The 13,373-nt window shown below is 41.2% G+C and overlaps 1 protein-coding gene across 8 annotated transcripts in view; it reads right to left on the bottom strand.

Moving 5' to 3' along the window:
* Positions 1-13,373, bottom strand: part of Fbxo34 (F-box protein 34) — a 64,317-nt gene that overhangs the window by 15,279 nt on the left and 35,665 nt on the right. Inside the window, exon 1 of one of the 8 annotated variants that reach the window (XM_031363008.1) lies at positions 6,115-6,277. The exons of the other annotated variants lie outside the window; for them this stretch is intronic. The gene's annotated coding sequence lies outside the window, so the exon portion shown is untranslated. Of the gene's footprint in view, positions 1-6,114; positions 6,278-13,373 lie in introns of those variants that run through there. 8 annotated transcript variants of the gene reach the window in all.

Here is a 13,373-nt window from a genome sequence, read left to right as displayed (position 1 = left end):
AAACAAAAAAAACACCAGTTATAATCTGGCCAGTCCTGCAGAGCCAGCCTCTAATTTACAGGCAATATGGCAGAATGAGAATTAGAGGGAATTATCCCTCCTAAGGGATAGACAGAACATCAAATTCGGGATTTTGGGGAAGCTCTAGAAGAATTGTTTAAAATATCTTGATTTTTTTCATCTTCCAACTTCAAATAGAGGAAGTTGGGACAGGATATATTTAATAAGAGACTCAATGAACATGTAATCCTAGCAGGTGGAAGGTAGAAATGGGGATCAGGAGTTCAAGCCACCACTGAGCTATGTGGGTAATAAATGGCTGACACTTTAGTACAAAGCTCAATACTTCTATATTTACAGTTTTGTTTTGTTTTTTTAAGAGAAATAGGCAGATGCATCTGGGAAACACTGGATGAAGAGCCTGCCATGTCTCTTGTGCATACAGTGTGGAACTCCAGGGGACTGGCGTGGAGGAAGGATTAGGGTGAGGCCCCTCAGCTGCCTTACTCCTTCCTGGTTCAGATGAGGGGCAAGTTCTTACTCCGCTCCACACCCATTACTGAAAACTAAACAGGAAATAAATCAGGAAGCAATTTAAAAGGAAAGAAAAGAGAGACACACTAGGAAAGCAAGTAATAAAAAGAACTGGACTAAAGGTAACAATGGCAAATGCCAATCAATTTCTTTCTTTCTTTTAAAGAAAGCTCAAGATGTGTTTTGATGTGCTGCTGTAGTCCAGGCTCGGCTTGGACTTGAGCATGTCTCAAGTGCTACAGTTACAAGCATGAACCAACAAAGCTGGTTTAATCTATCACTTCTTAAACGCACATGTTTTTTCTTTCTTTCTTTTTTTTTTTTTTTTTTTGGTTTTTCGAGACAGGGTTTCTCTGTGTAGCCCTGGCTGTCCTAGAACTCACTCAGTAGACCAGGCTGGCCTCGAACTCAGAGATCCACCTGCCTCTGCCTCCCAAGCGCTGGGATTAAAGCTGTGCGCCACCACCGCTCAGCGTTTTTTCTTTCTTATTTTATAAAAATAAGTGTATGTGTGGATGGGGGAAAGGCATGCATGCCACAGCACATGTGTGGCAGTCAGGACAACTTGCAGGAGTCCATTCTCTCTTGCTACCATGTGGGATCTGTGCCTCAAACAAGTCATTAAGCTTGGTAGCAAGCACCCTTATGAGCCCTCTTGTTGGCCTACACAGGTATGACTTTCAATCTCTTGGTATGTATATAAACAGCCTATTAAGTAACTGAATCTATCTTAGCTTATCTATCTATCTTAGGTATATGTAAAGATTTAAATAAACACAAAAATCTGCTATTTTAAAATGATCCTGTATATCCTTTTAGAGCAAGAATCATGACTGCCCACATTTACTTAAGTGGGGACAGAGAAAAAACCATTATTTTGTAAATATCATAGCAACTTAGTCACTAATATTTACTGACCACTTAGCTAGATACAATAAATATTTTTACTTCACAAATGTGGAACTTATCAAATTAAATTTTATGACTCTTGAGGGCTAGAAAGATGGCTTAGCAGTTAAGAGTACTGGATGCTCTTCCACAGAACCCAGGTTTGAGTCCCAGCACCACATAATGGCTTGTTACAGCCTATAACTGTCTGGAATCTGACACCCTCTCCTAGCCTCCTCCAGTGCATGAGATGGGTGCACAGACATATACATGCAGGCAAAACACTCATGCAGATAAATTTAAAATAACAAAATCAATAGTCACAGTCAATAAATGTCAAATGAATTATGTAATAACATCAATTACAGAGGCTCACTCCTCCTGAAAGGAAAGATAAGTCACAGATCAAAGTTACTGAAAGTTATTTTAAGAGAAAATAGTTCTTATTGGGGCCTGGTGGTACAGACTTGCAATTCCAGTGTGGTGGTTTGAATGGGAATGGCTGAGATAGGCTCTTATGTTTGAATGCCTGGTCCCCATTTAGTAGAAATGTTTGGGAAAGATTAGCAGGTATGATCTTGTTGGAGGGAGTGTGTCACTAGGGGCTTTGAGATTTAAAAAATCCATGTCAGACCCAGTCATGTTTGCCTTCTGCTTGCAACATGTGGAACAGATGTGAGCTCTCAGCTGCTTCTCCAGTGCTACACCATGCCTACCTACCTGCCTGCCTGCCTGCCTGCTACCACCATCCCCAACATGATGATCATGGACTAACCCTCTGAAACTCCAAGTATGCCCCCACTTAAATGCTTCTCTTTATATGTAGCCTTGGTCACAGTGTCTCCATACAGCAAATGAACAAGTAAGACCCCAGCTACTGGGAAGACAGAATGATATAGTTAGCATAGGAAGATTTCAAGTTCAAGGCCTAGCTGGGCAATTTAGTAAGCCAAATGTGGTAGTTTATATCTTGTAATCACAGCCCTTGGGAGACTGAAGCAGGAAGATTTGCGTCTTCTAAGCCATTTAGATAAGTGCTTTTAGTTTCAATGATAAAGATATTACAGAAAAACCAAAGTGTCAGAAACAGGCCATCACTAATGTGAAATACAGGGAGAAACCAAAGCAGGCTGCCTCTAATTAGAAGCCCTAATAATGTTTATCCAAAATCTTGTCATAGCTTTTGGGTTGTTTTGTTTTGTTTTAATTTCTTAATTTTAAGATAAGAGTCTTAACTCTGTAACCCAGATTGCCTGGAGCTTGCTATGTAGACCAGGCTGGCCTTGAAGTCACTTGCCTGTCCTTCCTAAGACCTGAGATTAATGGTGTAGGATAGCATGCCTGGCTCCTCTGAGTCATTATGTATGTGCCTGAGTATTTGCAAAGGGCCTGTAACTAACAGATGATGGGCTGCTGCTATTACCACCCTTCCTTGCCCAGGTCTCATTCCCTATCCTATCCTCAGCCCATGGAAATTACTGACCTGCCACCATCTGTCTCTTTTAAACTGCCAGAACTGTGCTTTTCCTGGGGCAATTACCCTATATGATAGCAGAATTTTCTGTATTCTTCAGAGTGAGTATGCACCACAATGGCTTATACATGGGAAACATTAAGTAGAGTAGAATCAATGCCAAATGTAAGGACTTAAAACAGCCAATAGGCAGAAATCCCTTAAATGCAACATCATAAGGATCCAATTAATCAGTACTTGGGCAGCCTACAAAGTTGAGAAAATTAAGCAACTCCTTCTATTGTTTCCTCATCTTGTGCCATTCTCCCTTGCAGGTGATAGGTAGACAAGCAAAGAAACAGAGGATGCTGTCTAGGCCAAATTCCCCAACCTCGGTTACAATCTTGCAAAGACACTGCATTAAGTAGCAGTTTTTCCCAGCATTCTAATTACTGCAAATATTCCTAAGCAAAGTGAGATTTTAAAGAAAATTCTGGACACCAGCTTTGTGAAACAGTCACTTTTACAATAAAGTCATTTAGTTTTAAATACTGTCAAATTAGACAAAATACCCATTTTTGAGGCCAGCATGGTAGCACATGCCTTTAATCCCAGCACTCTGAGGCAAAGGCAGGAAGATCTCTGTGAGCTGGAGGTCAGTGTGGTATACGAAGCCACTCCAGGACAGCCAGGGTTATAACACAGAAAAACCTTGTCTCAAAAAACCAAACCAAACAAAACAAAACCCCCAACTTTCATATTGCTATTATCTTCTGGGACAGCACAGTCTAGACATGTAGGTATTCAGCAACTTCCTTCTCACTTCTAAAACTCCATGTCCTGTTTTCTAAAGTTTAAAGACACCAAGTTTTAACTAGAAACATTGTACGGTCACCCCATGATTCTTCACTATGACAAACAGAGGTGTCTAGAGAAATGTCTATTCTTTTTAAAAATAAAATGCCAGCCAGGCGGTGGTGGTGCATGCCTTTAATCCCAGCACTTGGGAGGCAGAGGCAGGCCGATTTCTGAGTTTGAGGCCAGCCTGGTCTACAGAGTGAGTTCCAGGACAGCCAGAGCTATACAGAGAAACCCTGTCTCGAAAAACCAAAAAATAAAAAATAAAAATAAAAAATAAAATAAAATAAAATAAAAATAAAAAAATGCCAAACTATTATCAGCACAAATAAGCTTTGATAAACAGACTCCTAAACACCAAAACTAGAAAGGAAGAAAATACCAAGAAACATAAAAACACTGAGGCTTACATTATAAAATATAATTAAGAAATATAATTTTTGCCGGGCAATGGTGCCACATGCCTTTAATCCCAGTACTTAGGAGGCAGAGGCAGGCGGATTTCAGAGTTCAAGGCTACCTGGTCTACGGAGTGAGTTCCAGGACAGCCTGGGCTACACAGAGAAACCCTGTCTCGAAAAAAACAAAACAAACAAACAAAAAAGAAATATAATTTTCTGTATAGCAATTTTATACTTATTTTAAAAACATATAATTAACTTCAACAGAAAACCCCAACTTACCTGACTCAAAATTATTAGAAAGTATGCATAGATCACATCTAGAACCCTTTAATATTTCTATTACTAATAAAATAAACCACATGAGTGGCTGACAACGAAGACCACAGTTCACTGGCAGCACAGAAAGGAGAGCACACTGTTACGGCCCCCACAGGCTCCTCTGTCCAAACAGCTAGCCCCAGGTAGTGGTGCTGTTTTGGGATGCTATGGAAGCTTTTGGACATGGGAATTAGCTTCAAAATGTAGGGACATGGGGCTGGAAAGTTGGCTCAATGGTTAAGAGCACTTGTTGTTGCAAAGGACCTGGGTTCAATTGCCAGCATCCACATGGAGGCTCACCACCTCCTTGGGTAACAGGCTCACATGTGGTAAATGGATGTACCCGCAAGCAAAACACTCATACACATGAAATAATAATAATAAATCTTTTTTAAAAATGTAGGGGCATGAAGACAGGGTGCCCAGGTATAGCCCATAGCTCTTCTGACTCTTTCAGGTCCTAGGAGGTGTGAGCAAGCTAAGTTGCTTCATTCAAGTATTTTGTCACGAATAGCACAAACACGTGAAGAAGAAAAGCCAGGAGACAAAAGTAAATGGAAATGTGATAAGAGTAATGACTACTACTCCTTCTGTATTGTCAATCTTATAGAAAATAAGCAACCATAATCACAGCTCACAAACTGCTGGAATTTGTGATGCATGGTTCCAACCTTTTCCTTTCCACACTCAAAACAGGATGCTACTTGCTTGCATTGCTTGGTAGTCAATCATAGGCCATTGGAAAAAGTAAGAAAGCAACACACCCCACCCACCTTCCCTAAACTTAGCAGCACAAGTTTTCTGATGCTAAATCACTTCTACTTGGGGCCACTCTGCAGGCTGATCCTCTTTCTCCACACTCTGTTAGAGGTCCTAATGCCATCACAATCTCTGTCAGCCCCTCAACATCCGTACTCATAATCTGCAACCATTATGCAAAAAAGGAGGTGAGCATTCAGAAAATGATACCAGCTCAAGGCCTGGTATCTTCCAAGACTAACCAAGCGCTGGTTAATTCTTTTCGTCTTGACACAAACTGAAGACCGGTGGGTGAGAGAGAACGCCAGTGAGGAGCTGTCCCAATCACAATTGGCCCTCAGGTCATATCTGTGGGGCATTTTCTTGATTAATGGGTGAAGGGGCAACCCATTATGGGTAGTTCCCATCTTTGGACAGGTGGTCCAAGGTTGTAAGAAGAATTCCTCCATGCTCTCTCTACTCCAGTTCTTGTCTCCAGGTTCTTGCCCTGATGTCCCTTAGTGATGTCCCTTAGTGATTTAGACGTATAAGTCAATTAAACCCTTTCCCCCCTAAGTTGCTTCTAGTCTGGGTTTTTTATTACAGCAACAGCAACCTAACTAAGATACTCCCAAAAGACAGACACAGCCATTACATCATAAATCAACATTCCTGATACATTGAAACAAGATATAACACATTTTGTAAAATAAAAAAGTGTAAATAATTAGGTATACTAAACCCCTACTATGAAAACATGCAGCAATATTGGTTTACTTCAGGAACTAATATTTAGTTCCACCATCTATCAAACAATACTTATCTCTCAGTTTTTGACAGCTTGTTATCAGACAATCTGGAGAAAAAAAAAGTTACACTGATTAACAAATAACATTACTAGAAAGCAAAACTGAAGCTAACCTGCACCGCCTGAGGCGCTGTGAAGAAATGAAGGACTAGCTCTAGCTTACATTCAAGCAGACCCCTAAAAAGCCAGGTCTTTCAGCCAGGCATTATGATCTCAGCATTTAGAAAAAGGCTCAGGAATTTAAGGTCCTTCAACTAATAGCAAATTCAAAGCCAGCCTGGGCCACATGAGATGCTGCCAAGGAAGAAAGAGAAAGAGAGAGAAAGAAAGAAAAAGGAGAGAAGAGAGGAGACAGGGGAGGGAGAAGGGGAGAGAAGAGAGAGGAGAGAAAGAAAAAGAGGAAGGATGAGAAAAAAGAAAGAAAAAAATCAGTTCTTATAGTGAAAGCAACATTATTTTGCCTTTGAACAGACTGTACAGTTAAGAAAAATACTGAACATCCTAATCACTATGAAAATATTTTAACACCTAAAGATACATAAGTTTCAATATATTAAGACTCAATTTCCTCAAGGTAAAAATAAAAGCTAAACAACGTGCAAGTGAAGGTCTCAGCAGCAGGTCACCGCAAGCCTACCCAGGCATGATGGCACATACTGCTTGTGCTCTGTCTGAGCCTTCTGAACAATCATGAGTTTGAGCTTAACTTGGCCGAGAGAGGTGGGGGGAGAGGGAGAGGGAGAGGGAGGGAGGAAGGGAGGGAGGGAAGAAGGGAGGGAGGGAGGGAAAGAACAAGGGAGGAGGTGGGGTACTCAGGTGTGCACCATATCACCTGCCTAAATGATAAAAATCCCACAGAAGAAACTGTAGGATTGCCACTTAGACTGCATATATCAACCTCAGTTTCAAGTCAATGTGAGTAAAACTGGTATCAAGAGTATTTATTTGTTTGTTATAAGACCACACACAGGCCTCAGGGGGGCAGGGGCAGGTGGATCTCTGAGTTCGAGGTCAGCCTGGTCTACAAAGCCTGGGCTATTACACAAAGAAACCTTGTCTTGAAAAACCAAACCAAACAAAAATAAACAAAAATAAACCCAAAAAACCCAAAAGCATACATATGATCACAGAAGATAAAACTAGAAAACTGGTTTTATGGAAGGACAGCAAAAGATACTTAAGTTTCTATCATATGACTTTAGATCAGTAATCACTCAGTGCGCGAGATGAGAACTATATAGGGAAAGCTAGTAACAGATATAAACCAGAGATTTAATGAAGACCACAAAGAAGGTAATGATTTCCAAGACATACCTCCAGACCTGTGACACTGCTGTTGGGTTAAAACTGAAGGCATCTTGCAGAGTCTGAGACTAGACTATTAGAAATGCAATGCTTAACTTGGAGGGATTTTCTTCTTCTATTTCATTAAACAAGTATAAAACCACTACAGCTTCTGATTTGGACACTCAAATAAATTGTTTGTCCTTAAACCACACAGTTCCGAGCCTTACTATCATTACCAAAGCAATGGTCCTTGCGCTTGGTCCCTCAGATTCCTAAGCACCTGCCTAGGTTCTAAGCATGCTCTCAAAGGCTTGCACAGCAGTAAGCAAAGACTCCATCTTCTTCCAGTGTGCCTTCTAAACTGGGAGATGGATTTAAAAAGTACACAGAACATAAAAGAGTAAAGGCTGTGGGCAGAGAGGGAAGTAAAGTGAATACGTACACACACAAATAGTAGACTTAGGTCAAAGACTTCAGAAAGCCACTGTACAGTCAACCAGATCACAAAATAAAGTGGTGTTGCTGGTAACACAAAACCCATGAAAACAATATGAACACTCAGCTAAGTGACAAACAGAAATAGGAGGTTAAGAACATCAGGCTATCACAGAGAAATAAAACAAACAGGAACATTTTGGGGGGTCTGAAGCTGATCCTGGTATGGAGTCAAATCAGTTCTTGAAGTCTCAGATTTGAAATAAATTTTAGGAAAACATGTATGGAGACCTCCAAATACTATTAGGGAGGAAGAAACAATACAGAAAGAACTCCCCCAAAGCACATTAAAAATCTGAAAATTTAAAGTTACTCATAGTAATAAAGGTATAGAAGAACTGCAGAGTTTATAACCCTGAAACTAAATTTGAATAGAAAAAAATGACATCATGGCTCTATGATACTGCTCAGAGTGTTGGGATTTCAGACACGTACGCCCACACCCAGCTCTTAGCTATAAACTCCGGCCACAGTTATGAGAAAGCCATAAATCTAAAACCATGCACACTGTCTTCCACAAGCACTCATTTGGGAGAAAGCAGAAGAAGGGAGAGGAATACAGGATTGAGAGGAGCAAACCCATGGAAGGCAAGCAGTAGACACAGGTACTTTTAATTTAATGTGGAAAGAAAAGCTATCAATAAAGAGGACACCACTGAAACTAACATGTCCTCAATACAGAACTACCTAGAAACAGAAGAAGTAAGAAAGTTTAAGCAGCTAAGAGAAAAATCTTTTGTTTTGAGACAGGATCTCCCATATAACTTAGGCTGGCCTCCAACTGCCCTTGTGACTATATAGCCAAGGATGACTTTGAACTCCTGACCTTCTTACCTCTTCTTCTCAGTGTTGGGATTACAACCATGCATCACCATGCCTGGCAAAAATCTTATATATACTAAATTTTAAGAGATATTACATCATTGTGAATTTCCCTTTTGGTCTTTATATTTACAAAAGCTTTTGGTTATAAAATGCCCCCATGAGTATATGGGCAACACAACTGGACTTGGTGGAGTGTTTTAGAAGGGGGAGGGCACCAGGGAGGATGAAGGACCTGGGAGGAATGGGAAGCCAGTGTGATGGAGTGCATTATTTTTTCTCAAATTATTATTGAATAGAAAGCTACACTGTTAAAAATGCAAAGATTAAAGGTATCAAGAAACCTAACTAAATATCCTTTATAAGAACAAACTGGTTTATCACATATCTTCTTTAGGTGATACAACTGAATAATTTTCACATGCGGGTGCTCATATTGCTTTGAATTTGAAATAGTTTTCCTGACTGCCCTAAAGCTTTCTAGATGCTCAGTTAGTGAGTTATGGTTCTCCCAAAGATGCCTGATTGGGATTGGAGAGTCAGTCAGTCAGCCAAGTGCTTGACACAAAGCATGAGCTGAGCTCACATCTCAGCACTCACACAAACACCATCAGAGAGCTAGGGAATTAAGACAATTAGCTGGAGCTCCAAAGCTGGCCAGCCTATTCGCATAGTGGAGAAATCCTATCTCAAAAAATAAGGTGGGAAGTGGTTTGTATCCCTAGCCCATCTACTTTTGAAATAAATGTTATTTCACTGACTTAATTTTTAGTGCTTTTAAACCTAAGAACAGGATAATGAGATGTAGCTTTGCTGACTGAGTGAGTACTTACTGAACATGCACAAAGCTCTGGGTTGGTCTCCAGACCACATAAACTGGGCATGATGGTGCACACCTATAATCCTAGCTAGCATTTGGGAAGCAGAGCCCAACCCCACAGAAATACACAAGATGCATACAAGCATACATCCCTAAACATCCTTTTGAAATTATAGCTGCGGGTCAAGCATATACCCTACCATAATGTTTTCAAGAATATTCTGTGCCAGGCAGTGGTGGCGCACACCTTTAATCCCAACACTCGGAGACAGAGGCAGGTGGATTTCTAAGTTCAAGGCCAGCCTGATCTATAGAGTGAGTTCTAGGACACCTGGGGCTACACAGAGAAACCCTGTCTTGAAACATACCCCCCCAAAAAAAGAATATTCTGCATTTTTAAGATGTCCCATGGCAGCTCAAGCAGTTTGGGACCTACTCTCCTTCAGTCCACTAATGTTCTCAATGTACTTATATGCCTCACCTATCATCAACCCAAACTTCTCTCCAGTTAGTGCACTAGGTGTTTTAATTCTCCATATGCATATCTATAAAATAAGCATCTTAAACTCAGTAATCCCAAGTAAAAATCCTCATTCCCTTTGCACATTCTACTCACATTCTTCCCCATTTTAATAAACAGAAACATTATTTTTCCATCTGTTAACACCCAAAGCCCTGTTCTTGGCTCCCTTTTCCCCCTCACACATCCCACTAGGTCTGCTCTCAAACTTTAACAAGAGTCAACCACTGCTTGCCACTGTCCCCTTCTGCCCCCATTCTATAAGCCACCATTATTTCATTTTGTTCCCTCCATCTATTCTTGTACTGTAACAAACAGCCCTGCTCCATGCTCAGATCTGAGGAATGCACTACACAATCTTCGACCACCATGTTCAGATGAAAGACTGTGAGGCCCACCCACATAGGCAACTTGGTCCAAGTAAAGTTACTTTTTATGTTTGTCTCACATGATTTTCTATTCTCCTAAACCTCTGCCAGTTAGCTGTTTCCAAGGTGGACTGGGAGGAAGGCGGGATGGTAATGATGCTTAACAGGAAGTTATCAGGTTATCCTCAGGTACTTGGTAAGAAGCTCACCTGCATCTGTTTTGACGTCTTCACAAGGAGACAGAAATCCAACTCAAGGGGCTATCCTTCCCATACAATATACCTTAGCTGTGCTGCCATATTTGTAAGCTAAGAATATTTAGATATATCCTGAACAGGTCATACTGTCAAGTCTACAAGAAGGCATTTGGATTTTTTTTTTTTTTTATTCTCCTGAAAGCAACAGAACCAAGAACCCTGCCTCAAAATAAGCAGACTCCTTACTACCATGGTAACAAGCCACTTTACTGAAAGTGCAGCGCATTCTGGAGCTTTGCTCTTATTAGGAATGAGACAGGACCGAGAGAGCCAATTTTAGAGTATATCTATAAACATAAGGTGATATTTTTTTACTCTTAAGTAACAAAAATTTTACATTGTCTGGTTTACAGGAAACAAGAGTAAGAAGACCAAAGAAAACAAAAGTGTTGGGCTGTGTTTTGTTATGTATAGATCTACTCCATCATGGAGCTCAGTGTCATAGATGTTCAGACACTATATGGAAGCACGGAAAGCAAAGGGTAGTGTGCAAAGATGCTGAAATTCTGACAGTGTCAAGAAGCTATCCCATAACCTCGTAAGAAGTGACATTCAGCACTGCTGTAGTGGAGCTTGTGCCCCTTAGGCTGAACCCATAGTCTCCAGGGTGATTGTATTTTGGAGTGGAGTGGAGACTTAAGGGATCATTTGATCAATTAAATGGAGATGCATAAACAGACCCATACCCCGGTAAAAACAACTTAGAACACACACACGTGCGCGCGCGCGCACACACACACACACACACACACACACACACACACACACACACACGCACACACACACACGCACACACGCACACACGCACACACGCACACACGCACACACGCACACGCGCACACATACACACATGCACTGACAAAACCATTAGTTTACCAGGAAGCCACTTCCCACTGGGCTCAGTCAGATCTCAGGCGTGGAATGCTGTAAGCAACCTCAAGAAAAATCTATGTGCCTACTTAGGGTAGTTAGAAAATGAGGTGGTCATCCCTCCTGGCAGGACTGGGCAAGTCTGCCATTGAGAGATATCTGGGGATAATCTCCTGGGAGGACAACCAGGTCTTCCTGACAAGTAAAATCCTTTCTGACCAATCACTGAGGAAAAAGCAAAAGTCCCCACCAGCTTCTATAAGCAAATGTCTTAAGATTCTTTTACTTCACAAAGTCCATGCCCTAAAATTCACCAACGGAGAAACACTAAAGCCATGCCTGGTTATTTCCTTTTGTCTGTTTTATTTTATTTAGAAAATACTGTGTGCTATGGTAGGTGTATGGAGGTTGGGACAGTTGTCCCTCCGCCACAGGAGGAGACATGGGGATCAAACTCGGGTCATCAGCCATATAGCATCAGCAACATAAACTGCTGAGCCATCTTGCCAGCCTACTTTGTCAAATGCGAAGGTATTTGGTTTTTCTCAAAAGATGAATAAAACAAGATTACAGCATTAGCAAGTTGACCCAAATAAAAAATATTTTAGTGAATCATAGAGATATTTTTAATGGTTCAACCCACACTGGTTTCTTCTCCGTTGCTATGTTCCCATTTTATGTGGCCATCTGCCATAGCAACAGTGCGCCAGCTTTAGCAGAAGTTTTAACAAAACTATGACTGTGCATTAAAAACTACAGACTTTCTCACCTTAGAGCTTTAAAGACTTTTGTGATTTAGAGATTAGGTCTCAGTATGTTACCTTGGCTAGACTCAAACACGATCTTCCTGCCTTAGTTCCAGGACAGCCAGCCCTACACAGGAGTTCCCTATCTAGGGAAGAAAAACAAAGAAAAAAGCATCTACTGCGAACCTGTGAACAGAAAAAAAGAAACCATGCTGGTACATCCCCACCCCATCCTGTCTTTTGGAAGTGCTCTGTGAAGAGGCAAGGGCAGCAGCTTCAGGTTCTCCCGCCATGGACTGCCCACATTCCCCCTAAGTTCAAGAGAGGAGCTGGTTGAGGGGTCTGCTCAACCACACACTCGCTGTCACTTCCACAAGGCCCAGAGCCTGAAGAAGCTTTTCAAACCGACAGTAATGGCTCAGTGGTAGACTGTTTTCCTGGTATGCACATGGCTCCAGGTTCAATCCTCACTCCAGCAAAAGTAAAATAATAAAAACCCTAGGTGCCGTAATTCTCTCTAGACCATGCTTTTAAAGGTCCCTCATTATTTATAGATTCTGTATTTCAAACTCATGTTGTAGGCAATGCCAAGGCAACTGTAGGACAGTTTCTGAGGAAGGCCCAAGATAACCAAGAATATCCCACCTTTTCACTGAAGGCAATCTGTTGAACATACAATTCATGATAGTTTTCATATGAACAAAGTTCTGGAGAAGGTCCTTCCAGACACCACAGAATGTTGGTCTTGAATATAAGCTTATAAAAAAACCTGGACCAATCCTCTTGCCCACTCCTTCCTTCCAAAAACAGAAGCATGTCTAAGGGAATCACTGGGAACTACAAGGTCTGAAAACAGCAGTCAGCCATGTACAGTCTGATCTAGATTTCATCATATCAACTAGGGGGAAGAACAACAACAACAACAAAAACCTCTTGCCTGCAAAAGATGACAGTGACAGAAGACTGAGAAGAGGAACAGAGACTCTGTTTGTGTAAAGACCTAGCAACTGAATATACTTATACATGGATCTTTACAACAACCACTGTAGTGATTTAAGGGACAATGGCTCCCACAGACTCAAGTATTTGAATGCTTGTTTTCCTGATTGGTAAAACTTGTTTAGGAAGATTTAGGAGGTATGGCCTTGTTGGAGGAAGTGTGTCACTGGAGGTCTTTCTCTGCCTCT

Source organism: Mastomys coucha, unplaced genomic scaffold, assembly GCF_008632895.1.
Source record: "Mastomys coucha isolate ucsf_1 unplaced genomic scaffold, UCSF_Mcou_1 pScaffold9, whole genome shotgun sequence".
NCBI lineage: Eukaryota > Metazoa > Chordata > Mammalia > Rodentia > Muridae > Mastomys > Mastomys coucha.
Note: the sequence above shows the minus strand (reverse complement) of the source record. Positions and strands in the feature narration are given on the sequence as shown.